Source organism: Saccopteryx bilineata, chromosome X, assembly GCF_036850765.1.
Source record: "Saccopteryx bilineata isolate mSacBil1 chromosome X, mSacBil1_pri_phased_curated, whole genome shotgun sequence".
Classification (NCBI taxonomy): Eukaryota; Metazoa; Chordata; class Mammalia; order Chiroptera; family Emballonuridae; genus Saccopteryx; species Saccopteryx bilineata.
The window spans coordinates 136,042,526-136,063,713 of NC_089502.1; the positions used below are offsets into that span (position 1 = coordinate 136,042,526).

The window sequence follows — 21,188 nt, forward strand, 5'->3', positions numbered from 1 at the left end:
GATGAGGTTGAGAGGTAATGGACACCACATCAAATAGCTGCCTAGGCCAGTGAAAGTTTCTTTCTCTAACTCAGGTTTCTCAACCTCAGCGTCGTGGACATTTTTGACCAAGTAACTCTTTTGGAGGGAGCCGTCCTATGCATTGCGGGAAGTTTAGCAGCGTCCCTGGTCTTACCCACCAGATGCCAGTGGCACGCTTCCTCCAGCCATGACAGTCAAAAGCATCTCCGGACATTGCAGATGTCCCTCGGAGAAGGGGGGGGGTCACCTCTCATTGGGAACTACTGCTCTAAGCAATATAAGGACACAGTGAAGTTTCTGGAGCAGAGAGGGACATAATCTGATTTATATATTTAAGAGATCATTCAGGGTGCCCTACTGGCAATTGACTGGGATGAGAGGCAGGAAAGAAGCAGGGAGACCATTCAGGATAATCCAGGGGCTGCAACAAAGAATGTCGCAGTGGAGGTGGCGAGAAGTGGTTGGGTGTTGGCTCCATCTTGGATATATAGCCCGTAAGATGTGCAAGAGAGGAGTCAAGGATGACTGGACGATTCTTGGCCTAAGTAACTGGAAGAACGAAGTTGCCATGAACTGAGATGAGGACAATAGTGTGTGGAACAGGTTTTGGGTGGGGAGTCAGTAGCTCAGAGTCAGGCCTGTGGAGTATGAAATGAAATTCCAATAATCCCAGTGGAGAATATGAAGCACTGAACTGGACAGGGACAGTAGAGATGGAGAAGGCACTTTGCATTCAAGAGACGGCCATGTTGGGAAAAAAACAAAACACAGCGTTTGCACTCAACTGGAGGACAGGAAAGGGAAGGAGTTGAAGAAGCAGAAGCTTAGAGATTTCACAGCTGGAGGATGCTGGTGGTAGAACGAGGATGAATCCCTGACCAGAGAAACAGAACCTGGCACAAGGTGCAGGTCGGAAGGGAAAGACGGCACCCCTCATCTAATTATACATCGGAGTTGAGGTCCAAGGTACAGCTGGGAGGAAGAGTCTAGGAGAGTTGGCAATGCAGCTGTGGTGCTCAGGAGAGATTATGAGGCTAGAGAGAGAAGAAACCCCACCCCCTGCCGAGAATAAGTGGTGTACACAGGGAGATGGAGAAAATGGAGTGATTAAGGAGGTCAAGATATGGCGAAGGAACAACCAGTCAAAGGCAATCAAGGAAGGAATGGAGCATGGAAGGTCAGGTGAGAAGGGTTCCAGGAAAATCCAAAGAAGCAGAAACTCAGTTTAGCTACGGCTGGGGTACTATACCTGTAACAATACATGAGATAATTTATACTCAAGCCTAAAGCCAATTCCCTCTGTTAGATGAAAACTTATAGAGTTGGTTGTTTAAACTTACCTAGGATCTCATAAAACCCAGAAATAATGTTTAGTTATAAAACATAATATTTAACAATGAAGTGCTACCATACATTACTGGTTATCACAAAAAATTTGTCCTTACTTAAGTTTGACCTTAAAGATGAGGCCATTAACATAAAAATAAAAGGTCAAAGTGAGAAGTAACAAGCATTAATCTGAGATTCAAAAGAATAGCTATTCAGAAAGTACTGACTCAGGCAGAAATTCAAATAGTGTTCTGATTAGGAGGTGTAGGCAGTTTTTATGAGATAAGGAAAAAGGAGTAAGTGCAGGAATAGAAGGAACTTCTATGGGTGTTAAGGAAGAAATTTCTATATATGCAGATAAGCTAACATCGATGCTAATTTTAAAGAAAGTTTCATTTTCAGTCATATAGTCGCGTCTACTTTCTTATGGGTTTTGCAAACAGATGTTTGGGATACAATGCCACAGGCCCAGTCCGAAGGCTATTTGCCCAGTTTCAACAATGCAGAGGTTTGAGGAGTAAGACTTGCAAGGCAGTTCCTTTGCGGTGGCAGCTCCAACTTCATTTTGAAGTGGCTCCGTTCATATTAAGTTTTACAGAACCATGGGGTTGGGTGGGACCCAGGAGGGCTAAGTTTTCTGTACTATATAACTTTTCTATCTCTATTTATATATGTATTTGGATTTGATTTTAGTAACATGTCCATTATCTGCTGTTTTGCAGACTTAGAAATGTGTAAAAAAGTAAAGATTGGTAAAGCCTTGAAAGAATCATTCAGAGATCATGTATTTATTAAATGACAAACAGTTTGAACTCTGCCTGATTGAACCATTTATACATATGCAAAACGGACAGCAAAAAAGTACCTACTAAAGGTTATCATTACATTGAAAAAATTCCTTGATTCTTATCAGATTGACCCTTCATTTTCTCACCTCCAGATTTAGAAAGGAAACCAGCCTGTTGCAATTCTCTGCATTTTAAGTAGAGGTTTTGTTTCTATGTTTTGACTGAGAAAGCTCATCTTCCTCCTCTCACCCACTTCTTTTCTGAGAGTATGAGTCTAATCCGGGGTTGCCAAAGGTTTCAAAACATTTCTAGTAACTGCTTAGTGTGCTGCAACTAACTGCCCAAGTGCAACCTATCCTACTTCCACCAGATTTCTAAAATATTCATTCACGCTCACTCATTCATTCACAATCACTCAGTCTTGACTGCATTCCAACTTGTGAGCCTTCACATTCTCTCCCCTGGCTCCAGGGAGGCGTGCACAGGCACAGAGAATGGTGCCTTTGTTGCTCTTGGTCTTTTGGTGAATTTCAGTCCTGGTACTGATGTAAAAATTACCTGAGTAAAGGAGGAAGGCCCTACATAGCTGAAGGTTCCCCATTTCCAACATAGCCAAGAACAGTGACCTTTCTGGGGGATGTACAAGGGCAGATGAAGGATAGGTCTGATGCAGCTTCCCTCACCCGATCAATCTGGTTACTCCTCTCCACATTCCAACAATATTTTTAATGAAAGAGTAGTGAGGACCAGATTGATCAATGAATGAAATCGGGGAGGCAGAAAACAATGTGGGTTTCAGTGGCTGGGAGAGAACAAGTTCTACCCAAATGAAGGTGTACACATTAACTTTTTGTACCTCTCAAACTTTCTCAGTTAAAATATACCTGAGAGGAGGGCACTTATATGAATATTAACAAGTTGCTACCGGCCTCAAGGCAGTAGCATTTAACACCGAATGCCACAAAGACTCGCAGCCATCAACATTTGTATTCGGGAAGTTCTCCTCCAATTCTGAGACAGGGCACAAAACACAAAAGCCAGAAGGAATTGCGGAATGCAGGAGGCTGAGATTTGTCCTCGCGACATAGCTGTGATGCTGATCACCAGCCTTGAATGGGGGGGGGCATAGTCAGAGGAGAAGAAATATAATGCTGACTCAAGTCGGTCCCAGCTTGCCGCGCCTCGGTTTGTGGAACCGCAATCTCAGATTCGTCGTCCTTATCCCTGTGTCCAGCTATGTACACAGCAGCTTGGACTTTCTTGAGTTACTCACATCCAACCAGTCCTGACAACACTCCCTCCTAAGGAACTGTTTCCTCACACCCTCCACAAATTCCCTGGGGCAACTGTTTTCCCGTCAAGTGCAAATAACCCTAAAGGAAGTGCCACCTGGTTGGTGACTCCCATCGGAGAAGAGGGCCGCGGAGGAAGGGGGGCGGGGAGGGCGATGACCTACTAGCCTACCCAGTCCACCCGGGCTCCCCGCGTGGACTCCTGCTATATATGCAAACAGCCGCCCCCGTTCCAAGACCAGACCGGGAGGTGCTGCGGTATGTGAGGAGGGACCAGCCTTCCCCAAGTCAGCCAGCCCACCCGTTAGCCCCGGCTCCACTAGGTCGGCGGCCCTTACCTGAGCGTTTTCCCAAGAGCGCGAACCTTAGTCCTGGGACCGCGACTTGCAAACTTGGCCATCATAGCCCCGCCCTCTCGTCCTGTACCACAGCCATGGTCACGCCCCTAGCCTCTAGGCCACGCCCCATATGACTGGTCACTCCACCTCCACCTCCTTACTTGCTGTCCTGGCCACGCCACTGCAGACAATGCTCCTTTCTGCTATTTGGCCTAGCCACATACTTCCGCCACAGCCACGCCCCCCTCTCCGGGTCACACCCCTGAGCTCGGCCGGGGCCGCTCCTCCACCTTAATTACGTCTGCGCTCCCCTCCCGCTCCGCCCAGCTCCTGGCCCTCTCTCCTCTTGGGCGGGACTTGGTCGCAGGAATTCGATGTCGCGTGAGCGGCCCCCCCAACTTGTCTCTAGAGAACCCCTCCGGAGCCGTACTACTGAGCGCCGGCGTCATTTTGTCGGGTGAAGTCAAACTGCGGATTTAAGAGCTTCGTCTGAAAAATGACTTTCCTCAGGTTTTTCCCATTTGCAAACTCCTGAAAGCAGGTGGCTCCCGAAGGGAAACGCAAACACTGGACAGGTCATGCAGCAGTGTTCCTTCCCGCTAATTTTCACGTCCACTTCACCCGAATTTCTTCGAGCCAGTTTCCACGTCCTCTGAACTCGGATTGAGAACCGGTGTTCCTCCTAGTCCCCCAAGCAGATGAGTGGATTAAACAGAACTCTTGTATTTCTTGGTCTCCTCCAAAAGTACTTCCCTAGGCATCCAGTGAGCTCTTGCTGTCTAGGGCTTGTCGAGACAACACACTTCAGAAACTGATTGCAGCCCTGCGTGCGCTCAGCTCAGAGATTGCTTTGCTAGCTTTACTCTCTCCATTTACAACTCTGGTTCCACAACAAAAATGGGACAAGGTTATAATCAGCTTTTCTACACCTGTACAGAAATCTCTGGTTTGTCCATTTCAATCATATTTATTGAGTACATGATTCCCCTGACCAATAAGCTCAAGGAGCTTACAGTCTGAAGTTATCCCAACTTGGGTTTAGATGTGACAATTATGACAAGAATATTAGAGAAGATGTGGGAAAGGATTTGGGAATCACAGGATTTCTTGAATTGATTAGAAGGAATGCTTTTGGGTAGCGAGCAGGAAACCACTTTTATAGGGCTTAGTACACTTCTTTAAACAATAAATTCTCAGTAACTCTTCATTGAATATTTACCCTTTTCACATATGTAGAAAGGTAACATTTTCCCCCCTTCCTAGCAGTACAATTTGCTATTTTTATTTCTTTATAAGTCAACAATAACATTTTTATGATAACATATTTACTTTTTTTCTTTCCACCCTCCACTGCATTTCTGGCTTGAAGATAGTGGGAATATTCAAAATATTGCACTAGAAGGAACACAGAGAGCCTGACCTGTGGTGATGCAATGGAAAACTGAGGTCACTGGTTCAAAACCCCAGGCTTGCCTGGTCAACACACATATGGGAGTTGACGCTTCCTTCTTCTCTCCCCTTCTCTCTCTCTCTCTCTCTTACTTCTCTAAAATGAATAAATAAAATCTTTTTTTCTTAAAAAAAAGAAAGAACACAGAGAAAAGAGTAAGTTTCAATAGAATACCCTGAGCCCAAGAACCTTGACTCATTATAAAATGTTTCAAATATCAGTTATTTTTGGCTGAAAATTTAATTCACAGAAATTGATCCAAATACAGCCTAGAAAAATGACTGAGTTGATTTTTATACATTTAGTTCTACTGCATCTTCTTCCACAAATGATTTGAAGCAGCTTACTAAAATATAGACATTACTAGATAAAAGAAATAATTGAAGGAACCAAGGAAAGGGGGAGCCAAGGAAGGAGAATAATGTAGCCAATGATAAGATTAGCATTTAAGTATGCAGGCCACCTGACCAGGCGGTGGCACAGTGGATAGAGCGTTGGACTGGGATGCGGAGGACCCAGGTTCAAGACCCCGAGGTCACCAACTTGAGCGCAGGCTCATCTGGTTTGAGCAAAGCTCACCAGCTTGTACCCAAGGTCGCTGGCTCGAGCAAGGGGTTACTCAGTCTGCTGAAGGCCCGTGGTCAAGGCACATATGAGAGAGCAATCAATGAACAACTAAGGCATCACAATGAAAAACTGATGATTGATGCTTCTCATCTCTCTCCGATCCTGTCTGTCTGTCCCTATCTCTGACTCTCTCTGTTTCTGTAAAAAAAAAAAAAAAAAATGCAGGCCATCAGATCCAAAACAGTTTTTTAAGGTGGGCCAGAGATTTTTTAAACAATTTTAAAATTTTTTCAATAACAATTGACATACAATATTACATTACTTCCAGGTGTACAACATAGTAATTAGATATTTATATAACTTATGATTTGATTACCCTGCTAAGTCTAGTAACCATGATATCCTTGTTCCCTCCATTTACAACAATGGATCCAGAGAAATAAAAAATTGAAGAGGTTTATAACTGGCTTTCTTCCCTGTCCAGAAATTTCTAAATGGGCACTTCTGGGGGAAATGCTCTCTCAATTATCCATTCAATTGTTCATTCATTTAAACCATCTTTATCAAGTACTATATTCCAGTGACAAATTAAGACAAGCCTCAAGGAGCATACGGCCTGAACTTGCCCCAACTTGGGTTTTGATACAACAAGAAATGAATAGAAGGGAAGGTGCGTTAAGGGGGCTGATAGATGGAAATGGACTAGATAATGGTAAAATTAATTTGTATATCAGGACTCACAAAATGGAGGCTGCCCCAGTGGCCCAACCCATGTCAAATCTAAACCTAGGTCAGTCTTCATTACAGGACACACCTGTCAAAGGAACCTAACACACACCAGTCACAATTGTCCAAGTCAGCTCTAGGTGGCTCACCTTATCCTAGAAAATAGAGCCTGCTTACCTTACAAGGAAATCCCTGACCTCCTAGCCCCGTGATAGTGAACCTATGACATGCATGTCAGCACTGACACACGTAGCCATTTTCGATGACACGTGGCCGTATGTGGCCACATACCAGAGAAGTATGGGGCAACATGCTGAGAAGGACGTTTCATCCTTGGCTCATGCACAGCCAGGTGCAGTAGCCAAGGATAAAACATTTGCTGTAGTGTAGACACTCTGTGCCGGAGGTCTGCAGGCCAAAACAACAGAACTCTGGTACAGAGTGTCTAGTTCTGGGACTTCCGGTTAAACCGTTAGGGGATCTTTGACCTTACTTCCGGCCGGCAGAGCATGGAGCATAAGAATGCCGTGGGGGACACATCTCTGGGGGTCCTGTGATCGCCATTACCAGCAACCACATAACCACAGCAACCATCATCCAATCTACTGTTCTGGGGTGTCATGGATTTCTAATTGACCATCATTACTGAGATAAGTGAGGGGGAAGCTGAGAGAGGTGAGGGCCTGTGCTATGGATGCCTTTCCTGCCATTAGAAATAGCGGCAGCCATCTTAATTTACACAAGATGCAACTTGCAGAATTTCAAGACAGCCTCTGGGCTCAGGTGTTTGTTGACCTGAGGTCAAAGCTTGAGAATCTGGAAAGGTGCCGCTTGGAGAATCAAGAGGAGTGCCACTACAAACAGGAAATTTGGAGTGCCTGGAACTGATTACCAGACACTTTTAGCACCTTGAAAAATATAGCAATGGCTTTACTCACAATTTTTCCCTCTATGTACTTTTGTGAGACCTTATTCTCAGTGTTAAATAATATCAAAACCAACAAAAGAAACAGATTGACAGATGAAGTTAGTAGTGCTTGCTTGGGCTTGAAGTGTACAAAATACCAACCTTCAATTGAAGATTTAGCCAATGAAATTCAGCAACAAAAAAGGCACTAATAGGCAGATTAGTTAAAGAATTCCCCCTCCCCCTCACTTATCTTAGTTCACGGCACCCCATACAAGTTAAATAATATCAAGACCAACAAAAGAAACCGACTGACAGATGAACAAAGAAGTCACTAAGCAGGTAAGTTAAATAATTAGTTTTTGGTTTATTAAATACAGTTATATATTACAATTATACATTTTTGTTACTTGAACTATAAATATCATGAAATTATGGGTTTTTTTCTTGAAGTGACACACCACCCAAGTTATGCTCAGTTTTTTGGCAAATTTTGACACACCAAGATCAAAAGATTGCCCATCACTCTCCTAGCCCATCCTGCCCAATTTCCATGTTACTTCTAATATTTTATAAACTTCGCTCTTGCACAAAATTCCTCAGGAAGAGCACGCCTCTTGCTTGTGAGGCACTGTACTCCCCCACCCATGGACTGTTTTTCCCTTCAACAAAGGACATCAAACTTGCTACTAAATTGTTTCTTTTGCTCTGTCTGAATAGCTCACTTTGTTAGAGCATCATTGTTATACACAAAGGTTGCAGATTCGATCCCTGGTCAGGGAACACACAGGAACAGATAATGTTTCTATCTCTCTTGCTCCCTTTCTCTTGCTCTAAAATCAATCAATAAAAAAAAATAGTTTTGTCATCTGACAATAAATATACCTGTTCTCAATCTGATTAGTAGGAATATTTTTGACCAGAAAATATAGGAAGCCACTTTTATAGTCCTTATTACAGCCACTTACACAATAAATTATCAACAAATCTTCATTGAATGCATGCCCCTTTAACTTGTGTAAGAGAGCTACATTTTTTCTCTCATAGTAGCAAGACTGACTACATATAATTCTTCATATGCTATCAATAAAGATTTTAAAATCACATATTAGCCCTGGCCGGTTGGCTCAGCGGTAGAGCGTCGGCCTAGCATGCAGAGGACCCGGGTTCGATTCCCGGCCAGGGCACACAGGAGAAGCGCCCATTTGCTTCTCCACCCCTCTGCCGCGCTTTCCTCTCTGTCTCTCTCTTCCCCTCCCGCAGCCAAGGCTCCATTGGAGCAGAGATGGCCCGGGCGCTGGGGATGGCTCTGTGGCCTCTGCCTCAGGCGCTAGAGTGGCTCTGGTCGCAATATGGCGACGCCCAGGATGGGCAGAGCATCACCCCCTGGTGGGCAGAGCGTCGCCCCTGGTGGGCGTGCCGGGTGGATCCCGGTCGGGCGCATGCGGGAGTCTGTCTGACTGTCTCTCCCCGTTTCCAGCTTCAGAAAAATGAAAAAAATGAAAAAAAAAAAATCACATATTAGTTCCCTTTCCTTTCTTTCCTACTCTCTATTACATTTCTGCCTTGAAGACACTGGAAACATTCACAAATGTTGTGCTAGAAGAAACACAGAGAAAAGAACACCTTTTCAACAGAACGCTTTCATTAGGCTCACTCTGACCCTGAGAACTCTGCTTCATTTATATAAGATGTATTAAATAGCATTTGCTCCTTTCCTTAAAAATAACAGAAAATGTGACCAAGTACTTACTGTGTAAGTTATTGTGTTAATTTTTATGTAGTTAGCAATAGCTTACTTTTTCACAAACGATTTGATGCAACTTATGAAAATATAGGCAATACTGGATAAAAGACATAGTTAAAGGAATCAAGGAAAGGGAAACTTAAAAGAAAAAGAATAATGCAGCTGATGATAAGATAAACAAATAGTCACTGGATCCTGAACTTTTTCCTTGCTAACGGGGGCAGGGTGTCAGAGATTTGACTGTAAACTTCTGAATGTCCATCAAAAGAGAATGACGATCATTGTAAGCTTTTCCTGTGTTCATAAAATATAAAAGCTAGGGGTTCTGTTTGATTTATTTTGAGTACAGTTTTTCTTGATTTTTAGTACCAAGAGAAATTCTGATCCCTAATAAAGGTAATGTGAGCTAAGTGGGAAATAAATGTTATAAGGAATGACCAGTTGCCCTCAATGAAAACCATTACTACAAAGGCAAAGCACAGTGCTTAAAATCGATGCTATGAATGATCCACTTTCATGTTCAATTGAGTAGGTACACAAGTCCTGAATGGTCTGGCCAAAGCCAGGGTAGCATTCAGATTATTGTTACCTAGTATTACAAGTAGATTTCAACTTGCATTTCAACTCTGATTCATTCATAGATATAACTTTGCTGGTAAGTTTTGTGGCTGAGTCCACACTCAGAAGGAAAAAGTTTTGTGATTAACATTGCAGAAATGGGTGAGTGGCTGTGAGCAGCAACCTATCTGGCATCTCTGATTTGTAATAATGGAGGTTGTATAAAGGTCTTTACAGCCTTCCAAAAGTGACATTTCTCATTATAGGGTGTTGAGAATTATCCTATGTGGTAGAGATCACAAGGTCATTATCACCGGCTAAAACTTCATGACAGATACTTTGAGATACTGACTCATTCATACACTTTGAGGAGGAAGGTAGTTTAAGGTTCTGTTATGAAAATGAGAGTATGTAACCAAAGTCGCCCGATGCCCCCTTAACCTCTTTATAACTGTGTTGAGAATATTGAATCGATAGCTGCAAAATAAAGAAAAGGAAACTAGACCACCAAGTTACACCATACACAAAAATAAACCTAAAATGGAAAAATATTTAAATGTAAGTAGCCAAACCATAAAAATCCTAAAAGAAAACATGGGCAGTAAAATCTCAGACATTTCTCGTAGAAATATATTTGCCAATAAATCTCCTCAGGCCAGGAAAACATAAACAAATGGGACTACATCAAACTAAAAAGTTTTTGCACAGCATAGAAAACCATCAACAAAACAAAAAGAGAATCCATGGTATGAGAGAACATATTTGCCAATAATACATCTGATAAGGGACTAATTTCCAAAATATATAAAGAACTTGATGCAACTCAACACCAAGAAGACAAATAATCCAATAAAAAAAATGGGCAAAAGCCTGACTGGTGGTGGCGCAGTGGATCAAGCATCGACCTGGAATGCTGAGGTCGCTGGTTCAAAACCCTGGGCTTGCCTGGTCAAGGCACATATGAGAGTTGATGCTTTCTGCTCCTCCCCCTCTTCTCTCTCTCTCTCTCACTCTCTCATCTCTAAAATGAATGAATGAATGAATAAATAAATAAATAAAGGGCAAAAGACCTGAATAGACACTTCTCCAAAGAGGACATACAGATGGCCAATAGATATATGAAAAGATGCTCAATGTCCCTAATAATCAGAGAAATGCAAATCAAAACCACAATGAGATATCACCTCACACCCATCAGAATAGCTATCATCAATAAATCAACAAATAACAAGTGCTGGACAGAATGTAGAGAAAAGGGAACACTCATGCAATGCTGGTGGAAATGCAGATTGGTACAGCCTCTGTGGAAACAAGTATAGAGTTTCATCAAAATTGAAAAATTGAACTGCCTTTTGGCCCAGCTCTCCCACTTTTGGGAACATATCTTAAGAATCCTGAAACACTAATTTGAAAGCATATATCCACCCCTATGCTCATTGAAGAATTATTTGCAATGACCAAGATCTGGAAACAGCTCAAATACTGATCAGTAGATGAGTGGATAAAAAGACTGTGGTACATTTACACCAGGGGTAGTCAACCTTTTTATACCCACTGCCCACTTTTGTATCTCTTTTAGTAGTAAAATTTTCTAACCACCCACCAGTTCCACAGTAATGGTGATTTGTAAAGTAGGGAAGTAACTTTACTTTATAAAATTTATAAAGCAGAGTTACAGCAAGTTAAAGCATATAATAATAATTACTTACCAAGTTATGTCGGATTTTTGCTAAATTTGGCAGAATAAATCTTTATAAAACAACTTACTATAGTTAAATCCATCTTTGTATTTATACTTTGGTTGCTCTGCTACCACCCACCATGAAAGCTGGAACGCCCACTAGTGGGCAGCAGGGACCAGGTTGACTACCACTGATTTACACAATGAAATACTATGTGGCTGTAAAAAAGAAGGAAATCTTACCTTTTCAATAGTATGAATGGACCTGGAAATACCATATGATCTTACTTACATATAGAATCTAATGAACAAAATAAACTGAAGAACAGAATAGGAACAGAGGCATGGGTACATGAAACAGACTGACAGCTGTCAGAGAGGAGGGGGATTTAGGGACTGGGTGAAAGAAAGTGAAGGGATTAGCCAAAAAATAACACATAGAAATAGATAACAGTGTGGTGATAGGCAGAGGGAAGAAGGGATGTGGTCTTGGGGGAAGTAGGCAAAGGGGGAAATGGTGATGGAAAGAGACTTTGTTTGGGGCAATAGGCACACGATACAGTGTGCATATGAGGTTTTGTTGATTTATACACTTGAAATCTGTTTGGTTTTGTGGACCAATGTCACCCCAATAAATTCCATTTAAAAAACTATGTATTTCTCCTTTTACATTGTGATTTAATATAGAATATAAATCTCTTGTATTCAAATTTCTGCATTGTATATGTTTTTATTTGGTACACAAAGACATTTTTCATCAGGTTTATTATTTTAATATGTGAAGTACTATTAAAATTTACCCTGGTTCTAAAAAAAAGCTAGCAGAGGGGGGTAGGGGGAGGGAATAAAGAAGAGGGGGAGGGGGAGGGGCACAAAGAAAACTAGATAGAAGGTGACAGAGGACAATCTGACTTTGGGTGATGAGTATGCAACATAATTGAATGACAAGATAACCTAGACATGTTTTCTTTGAATATATGTACCCTGATTTATTGATGTCACCCCATTAAAATTAATAAAAAATTTATTTATTAATAAAAAAGCTAGCAGAGGAAGTACGTATGAGCAGAGCTAAACACTTTTGGATAAACTCCAACAGGCAGCCTATTAGGTGATTAAATACCAAAAAATCCTACTAGATTTTTCTAGCTGCAAGAATTTTAGGCTAGAAAAACAAGCATTGTATGCCAAGAGTACAAAAATCTTTCAATGTAACACCCAAGAAACAATGTAAATATTTAAACATCTATGAGGAAATATCAGAAGATACATGGAAATCATTATGATTTATTTGTCTGTATTCACAGAATGAGACACACAGACAGGCATACATGTGTCCCATTTAAGTGACTGCCCTTTAAATTCCCACTTTAGGAATATAACGCTGGCAAAATTGCACTCACTCAATTTGTCTAATTTTTGTTTCCAAGCAATAGTGATTGTCACCAAAGTAAAAAAGAAAAAAAGTTAGCCTGTAAAGAGTAAGTCAAAGTTCATAAAGGTTATAGCTGTTAATTAACCTACAAAATTTGATGAACCATTTGAATATCCTAGCTTAATAAGGTTTTCTCATCTTAAAATAAAGCATAACTTGGCCCTGCCAGTTGGCTCAGTGGTAGAGCGTCAGCCCAGCATGTAGATGTCCCTGTTTCGAATCCCGGCCAGGACACACTTGAGAGCGTCCATCTGCTCCAACCTTCCCCCTCTCTTTTCTCTTACTCTCTTCTCCCTCAACCAAGGCTCCATTGTAACAAAGTTGGCCCGGGCACTGAGGATGGCTCCATGGCCTCCGCCTCAGGCGCTAGAATGTCTCGGGCCACAACGGAGCAACACCCCAGATGGCAGAACATCGCCCCCTAGTGGGCATGACGGGTGGATCCCGGTTGTGTACAGGTCTGTTTCTCTGCCTCCCTCCTTCTCACTTCAGAAAAATAAATTAAAAAAAAAATGGCGGTCAGAGAAATGACGGCTGTGAGGAGCGTGGCCGACAAATCTCCCCCAAATTTCAACAAGTTCATCAACCAGAGACAGAAAAATCTATCCTTGGAGCGTATGGAAGTTTCACACACTGAAGGCGAAGGTAGGATCGAGCGAAAAATTGACTAAATATATAATTAACCCTGAAGGAAATAAGTTGGACAAAGAAACACTCTGCCTTCCTCACTAACCTGAGCAAAGGCTGCTTTCACTTGGAACTGAGAGTTGCGGGGAGCTAAGGGTGTGGAGGTAGCTAGACTGCTGCACAGACGTTCGTTCAAGCCGAGGAAAGAGTGTGCCTGTGGTGAATCAGCCCACGCGAGCAAACGCCCGTGCCAGGAGCAGCAGCTGCCAGCGGCATATGGGGAGTGCGCCAAAGCGAACTTCCCTACGCCCGAGCTTCTCTGGGTGGGCAGGGCGCCTCACCCAGCCATTCAAGCTAACAATCAAGCATGAGGGAGGGGCCCGCCGGCAGCTTGCAGTCCTTTCTGGAGCAATTCGGCAGATCCAATCGCTGAAATTAGCTTAACTCACAGTTTGCTCACCTCCCAACTGACCTATGCGGCTCTAATTGACAAGATCTCTCTCAGTTCAGTGATCCAAGACAAGAGGCGTGATATTTTTAGTGCCTCTTGCTAAAGGGGTGGGGGCAACTTCTGATTGGCAGAGCTTTCATACTCAGGGATATACCCTAAAAAGAGGGACTTGGCAGATGTTAAGACCTCTTGTACTGCAGGCAGTGACTGGGGCATCTTCTTCCCAGCCAAAACAGGTTACAAAGTGCAAAAGCCTGGGGAGAGTGGTCCCACAGAGTGCTAGGCTTGCTGAACAGGCCTGGAGGCACATAGAAAGTCACCTTGAGAGCAATTGGCTCCCAGCCCCGCCTGGTTACGCTGGTGGCTCTGACTGCCAGAGCCTTACCCAGAGCCCTGCATTGAGTGGGGATAGAGTGGGGATTTGCCAGCTCTTTGAGCCTCTTACTCCCCAGGCAGAGGCAGTGGCAGCCTCATAGCTGGATCATCATACTGCTAATTCAGGAAGGAGATACTAGGAGAGAGGATCCAGGAAAACAGGACTCTCTCATTGTCAGAGCCTGCAAACGCTAACAAACCTTGACTACCAACGAGACTGAAGCCTAATATATGACATTGCCATAGAGTCTCATCAACTACAAATCCCTACCTAAGCATGCCACAGTTGCAGAGCCTGGAGTACAGAGTCACTGACCAGGAAGAGAGAGAGGAAAGAAAAAGGAAGAAGAAGTTAACCTTTCAAAATCAAGAAAAATCCACAGACTTCATATTCTGTTCCACAATTTTTTTTGTTTCTTTCATCTTCTTGCCTTTATTATTATTATTTCAATTTCCTCCACATTGGTCCTTTTATTCTCTGCCTGTCTTACACTTTCCTCTTCTTAAACTACACTACCCATAAGTGTTACATTTTATTTCTTTTCTTCTTTCTTACTCTCCATGAGGGTTATACTCCAAAACCCTTAACTCTCTCTCTCTTTTTGTTTTTTTTCTTTTTTCTTCCTTTCCTTTTCCCCTTTTTCTTATTTCTCTCTTTCTATTAGTTTCTTCTTTTCTCCTTTTACTTTTCCTCTCATTCAATCCTCAATCACGAACAAATTATTTAATTTGGGACTAAAGTTGTTTTGGGTTTTTTTGTGGCATTTTGGGTGCTTTTTACTTCGCTTTTTAACTCATTAGCATTCCTCCCAACCCAGGATCTCCATTCTATTCAGTCTTTGCTTCACTTAATACAATAGGTTTTTTTTTCCCTTTTTCCTGTTTCCCTTTTATCCCTCTCATTATATCTTTTAGTTGACCATCACTTACAAGAAAATCATTTTATACTTGACCCCAAATTTTTTTTTTGCATTTTGTGGGTCCCTACTTCCTTTCTTGCCCCTTGACCACTTCCCCCCAACTCAGGCCCTCCGTTATAGGCCATTTTTGTTCCATTTAGCATAATATAATTCACAGTTCATCACGATATTTTCCTAAGAAGGAGGGGAGAGGAGGGGAAGAGAAGAAAGAAAAGGGGAGGAAAATAATAAATTATTATTGGGGGGCTTTTTTGTGTTTCTTTTACCAAATTTTTTTTCCATTTTTTTTACTTTTTTTCTTTTTATTCTTTATTGATTCTCATTAGTGCTATCAACAAGACCACCCTGAGATGCCATTAAGAAACAGGAAATCGAATATCATGGATACAAAAGATAGAGAAGTAACACAGATAGATGTGGAAAAATCTATAGAGAAAAAAAATTTTTTTGGTATTTTTCTGAAGCTGGAAACAAGGATAGACAGTCAGACAGACTCCCACATATGACCGACCGGGATCCACTGGGCACGCCCACCAGGGGTTGATGTTCTGCCCACCAGGGGGTGATGCTCTGACCCTCCAGGGCATCGCTCTGTCACGACCAGAGCCACTCTAGCGCCTGGGGCAGAGGCCAAGGAGCCATCCCCAGTGCCCGGGCCATCTTTGCTCCAATGGAGCCTCACTGCGGGAGGGGAAGAGAGAGACAGAGAGGAAGGAGAGGGGGAGGGGTGGAGAAGCAGGTGGGCGCTTCTCCTGTGTGCCCTGGCCGGGAATAGAACCCGGGACTTCTGCACACCAGGCCGACACTCTACCACTGAGCCAACCGGCCAGGGGAGAAAAAATTTAATATATTGGAAACCTTGGAGCTAAATGACAGAGAATTTAAAATAGAAATCATAAAAATACTCAGAGATATACAAGAAAACACAGAAAGGCAATTTAGGGAGCTCAGAAAACAACTCAATGAACACAAAGAATATTTTACCAAGGAAATAGAAACTATAAATACAAATCAAATAGAGATGAAAAATTTAATTCATGAACTGAAAAACGAGGTAACAAGCTTAGCTAATAGAAAAGGCAAGATAGAAGGTAGGATTAGTGACATAGAAGACAAGTAACTTCAGGCACAACAGAGAGAAGAAGAGAGAGACTCAAAAATTTAAAAAAATGAGAAAGCCCTACAGGAATTGCCTGACTCCATCAAAAAGAATAACATAAGAATAATAGGTACATCAAAGGGAGAAGAGAGAGAAAATGGAATGGAGAATATATTCAAACAAATAATAGACGAGAACTTCCCAAGCCTGTGGAAAGAACTAAAGCCTCAAATTCAAGAAGCAAACAAAACACTGAGTTTTCTTAACCACAAAAAACCGACTCCGAAGCACATCATAATGAAAATGGCACAAACCAATGACAAAGAAAAAATTCTCAAGGCAGCCAGGGAAAAGAAGAATACAACATATAAAGGAAGGCCTATTAGATTATCATCATATTTTTCAGCAGAAATTCTAAAAGCTAGAAGAATGTGGACCCCAATATTTAAAGCCCTGAAAGAGAGGAACTTTCAGCCATGAATACTATACCCATCAAAGCTATCCTTCAAGTACAAAGGAGAAATAAAAACATTCACAAATACAGAAAAGATGAGGGAATTTATCATCAAAAAAACCCCACTCCAGGAATTACTAAAGGGGGTTTTCCAACCAGATTCAAAGAACAAAACAAAACAAAACCACAAGTAAAAGCTCCACCAAGAACACAATAAAACCAAATTTAAACTGTGACAAAAAAGCAAAAAAAAGGGGGGGAGAGGATGAAGATTAACAGTAGCAAAGGACAATGAAGTGTGGAAACACTCATAAGATAAGGTACTACAATGAATATGGTAGGTACCTTTTTCATTACTTAATGATAACCACTCTTGAAAAAACCACCACAGAAGCACATGACTTAAAAAAGGTAGCAACAGAGGAAAGAAGAATAGAATATAAACAAACAAAAACAAAGGATAGAAAAACAAAAGAGAAGATTCAAACAAGATACAAAATTAACAGAAAGCAATTTATAAAATGGCAATAGGGAACCCACAAGTGTCAATAATTACACTAAATGTAAATGGATTAAACTCAGCAATAAAAAGACACAGAGTAGCAGAATGGATTAAAAAAGAAAATCCAACTGTATGTTGCCTACAAGAAACACATCTAAGCAACAAGGATAAAAACAAATTCAAAGTGAAAGGCTGGAAAAGAATACTCCAAGCAAATAACATCCAAAAAAAAAAAAAAAAAAAGCAGGTGTAGCAATACTTATATCTAATAATGTTGACTACAAGACAGAAAAAGTACTCAAAGACAAAAATGGTCATTTCACAATGATTCAGGGGAAACTGAATCAAGAAGACATAACAATCCTTAATATATATGCACCAAACCAAGGAGCAACAAAATATATAAGACAGCTACTTATTGACCTTAAAACAAAAACTGACAAAAATACAATCATACTTGGAGACCTCAATACACCGCTGACGGCTCTAGATCAGTCATCCAAACAGAGAATCAATAAAGATATATTGGCCTTAAATGAAACACTAGAGCACCTGGATATGATAGACATCTATAGGACACTTCATCTCAAAGTGACAGAGTATACATTTTTCTCTAGTGTACATGGAACATTCTCAAGAATTGACCATATCTTGGGCCACAAATATAACATCAGCAAATTCAGAAAAATTGAAATTGTACCAAGCATATTTTCTGATCATAAAGCCTTGAAACTAGAATTTAACTGCAAAAAAGAGGGAAAAAAACCCACAAAAATGTGGAAACTAAACAACATACTTTTAAAAAATGAATGGATATTGCAAAGAAGGAATAATTGCAGAGATCAAAAGATATATACAGACAAATGAAAATGACAATATGACATATCAGAATCTCTGGGATGCAGCAAAAGCAGTGATAAGAGGGAAGTTCATATCACTTCAGGCCTATATGAACAAACAAGAGAGAGCCCAAGTGAACCACTTAACTTCACACCTTAAGGAGCTAGAAAAAGAAGAACAAAAAAAAAGCCAAAACCAGCCGAAGAAAGGAGATAATAAAAATCAGAGCAGAAATAAATGAAATAGAGAACAGAAAAACTATAGAAAAAATTAATAGAATAAGGAGCTGGTTCTTTGAAAAGATCAACAAAATTGACAAACCCTTGGCAAGACTCACCAAGGAAAAAAGAGAAAGGATTCATATAAACAAAACCCAAAATGAAAGGGGAGAAATCACCACAGATATCATAGATATACAAAGAATTATTGTAGAATACTGCTAAAAACTATATGCCACCAAATTCAAAAGTCTAGAAGAAATGGATAAATTCCTAGAACAATACAACCTTCCTAGACTGAGTCATGAAGAAGCAGAAAGCCTAAACAGGCCAATTAGCAAGGAGGAAATAGAAAAAAACTATTAAAAACCTCCCCAAAAATAAAAGTCCAGGCCCAGACAGTTACACTAGTGAATTCTATAAAACATTCAAAGAAGACTTGGTTCCAATTCTACTCAAAGTCTTCCAAAAAATTGAAGAAGAAGCAATACTTCCAAACACATTTTATGAGGTCAACATAACCCTCATACGGAAACCTGGCAAGGATGGCACAAAAAAAGAAAACTACAGACCAATATCTCTAATGAATACAGATGCTAAAATACTAAATAAAATACTAGCAAATCGAATAGAACATATTAAAAAAATAATACATCATGATCAAGTGGGATTCATCCCAGAATCTCAAGGATGGTTCAACATACGTAAAACGGTTAATGTAATACACCATATCAACAAAACAAAGAACAAAAACCACATGATCTTATTAATAGATTCAGAAAAGGCATTCGATAAAATACAATACAACTTTATGTTTAAGACACTCAAAAAAAATAGATATAGAAGGAAAATATCTCAACATGATAAAGGCCATATATAATAAACCATCAGCCAACATCATATTAAATGGCATAAAACTGAGGAGTTTCCCCCTTAAATAAGGAACAAGACAGGGTTGTCCATTCTTATTTAATGTGGTGCTAGAAGTTCTGGCCAGAGCAATCAGACAAGAGAAAGAAATAAAAGGCATACATATCGGAAAAGAAGAAGTAAAGGTATCACTTTTTGCTGATGATATGATCCTATACATCGAAAACCCCAAAGACTCCACAAAAAGATTACTAGAAACAATAAACCAATACAATAAGGTCTCAGGATACAAAATTAACATACAAAAGTCCATAGCCTTTCTATATGCCAACAATGAAATATTAGAAAATGAACTCAAAAAAATAATCCCCTTCATGATTGCAAGAAAAAAAATTAAAATACCTAAGAATAAGCATAACAAAGAATGTAAAGGACCTATATAACGAAAACTGCAAAGCATTGTTAAGGGAAATAGAAAAAGACAATGAAATGGAAAAATATTCCTTGTTCGTGGATAGGAAGAATAAATAAAATCAAAATGGCCATATTACCCAAAGCAATTTATAAATTTAATGCAATTCCCATCAAAATTCCTATGACATTCTTTAAAGACATGGAATAAAATATCATCAGATTTATATGGAATTATAAAATACCCTGAATAGCCAAAACAATCCTAAGGAAAAAGAATGAAGCTGGGGGCATTACAATACCTGACTTCAAACTATATTATAGGGCCACAACAATCAAAACAGCATGGTATTGGCAGAAAAATAGACACTCAAGACCAATGGAACAGAATAGAAAGTCCAGAAATAAAACCACATATATATGGTCAAATAATTTTTGATAAAGGGGCCAACAACACACAATGGAGAAAAGAAAGCCTCTTCAACAAATGGTGCTGGGAAAACTGGAAAGCCACATGCAAAAGAATGAAACTCTACTAGAGTTTGTCCCCTTGTACTAAAATTAATTCAAAATGGATCAAAGACCTAAATATAAGACCTGAAACAATAAAGTACATAGAAGAAGACATAGGTACGAAACTCATGAACCTGGGTTTTAAAGAGTATTTTATAAATTTGACTCCAAAGGCAAGAGAAGTGAAGGCAAAGATAAATGAATGGGACTACATCAGACTAAAAAGTTTTTGCTCAGCAAGAGAAACTGACAACAAAATAAACAGATAGCCAACTAAATGGGAAATGATATTTTCAAACAACAGCTCAGATAAGGGCCTAATATCCAAAACTTACAAAGAACTCATAAAACTCAACAACAAACAAACAATCCAATAAAAAAATGGGAAAACAGACACTTCTCCCAGGAAGAAATACAAATGGCCAACAGATATATGAAAAGATTCTCATCTTCATTAGTTATTAGAGAAATGCAAATCAAAACTACAATGAGATACCACCTCACACCTGATAGATTAGCTATTATCAACAAGACAGGTAATAGCAAATGTTGAAGAGGCTGTGGAGAAAAAGGAACCCTCATTCACTGTTGGTGGGAATGTAAAGTAGTACAACTATTATGGAAGAAAGTATGGTGGCTCCTCAAAAAACTGAAAATAGAACTACCTATGACCCAGCAATCCCTCTACTGGGTATATACCCCCAAAACTTAGAAACATTGATACGTAAAGACACAGGCAGCCCTATGTTCATTGCAGCATTGTTCACAGTGGCCAAGACATGGAAACAACCAAAAAGCCCTTCAATAGAAGATTGGATAAAGAAGATGTGGCACATATACACTATGGAATACTACTCAGCCATAAGAAATGATGACATCAGATCATTTACAACAAAATGGTGGGATCTTGATAACATTATACGGAGTGAAATAAGTAAATCAGGAAAAAACAAGAATTACATGATTCCATACATTGGTGGGACATAAAAACGAAACTAAGAGACATGGACAAAAGTGTGGTGGTTACTGCGGGTGGGGGAGGGGAGCACGGGAGGGAAGGAGGGAGATG

At 40.4% G+C, this 21,188-nt stretch overlaps 1 protein-coding gene across 2 annotated transcripts in view; it reads right to left on the reverse strand.

The window, feature by feature from the left end:
* The window catches only part of CA5B (carbonic anhydrase 5B), a 136,291-nt gene that overhangs the window by 52,022 nt on the left and 63,081 nt on the right, over nt 1–21,188 (reverse strand). The window contains exon 1 of one of the 2 annotated variants that reach the window (XM_066249748.1): nt 3,769–3,932. The exons of the other annotated variant lie outside the window; for it this stretch is intronic. The gene's annotated coding sequence lies outside the window, so the exon portion shown is untranslated. Of the gene's footprint in view, nt 1–3,768; nt 3,933–21,188 lie in introns of those variants that run through there. 2 annotated transcript variants of the gene reach the window in all.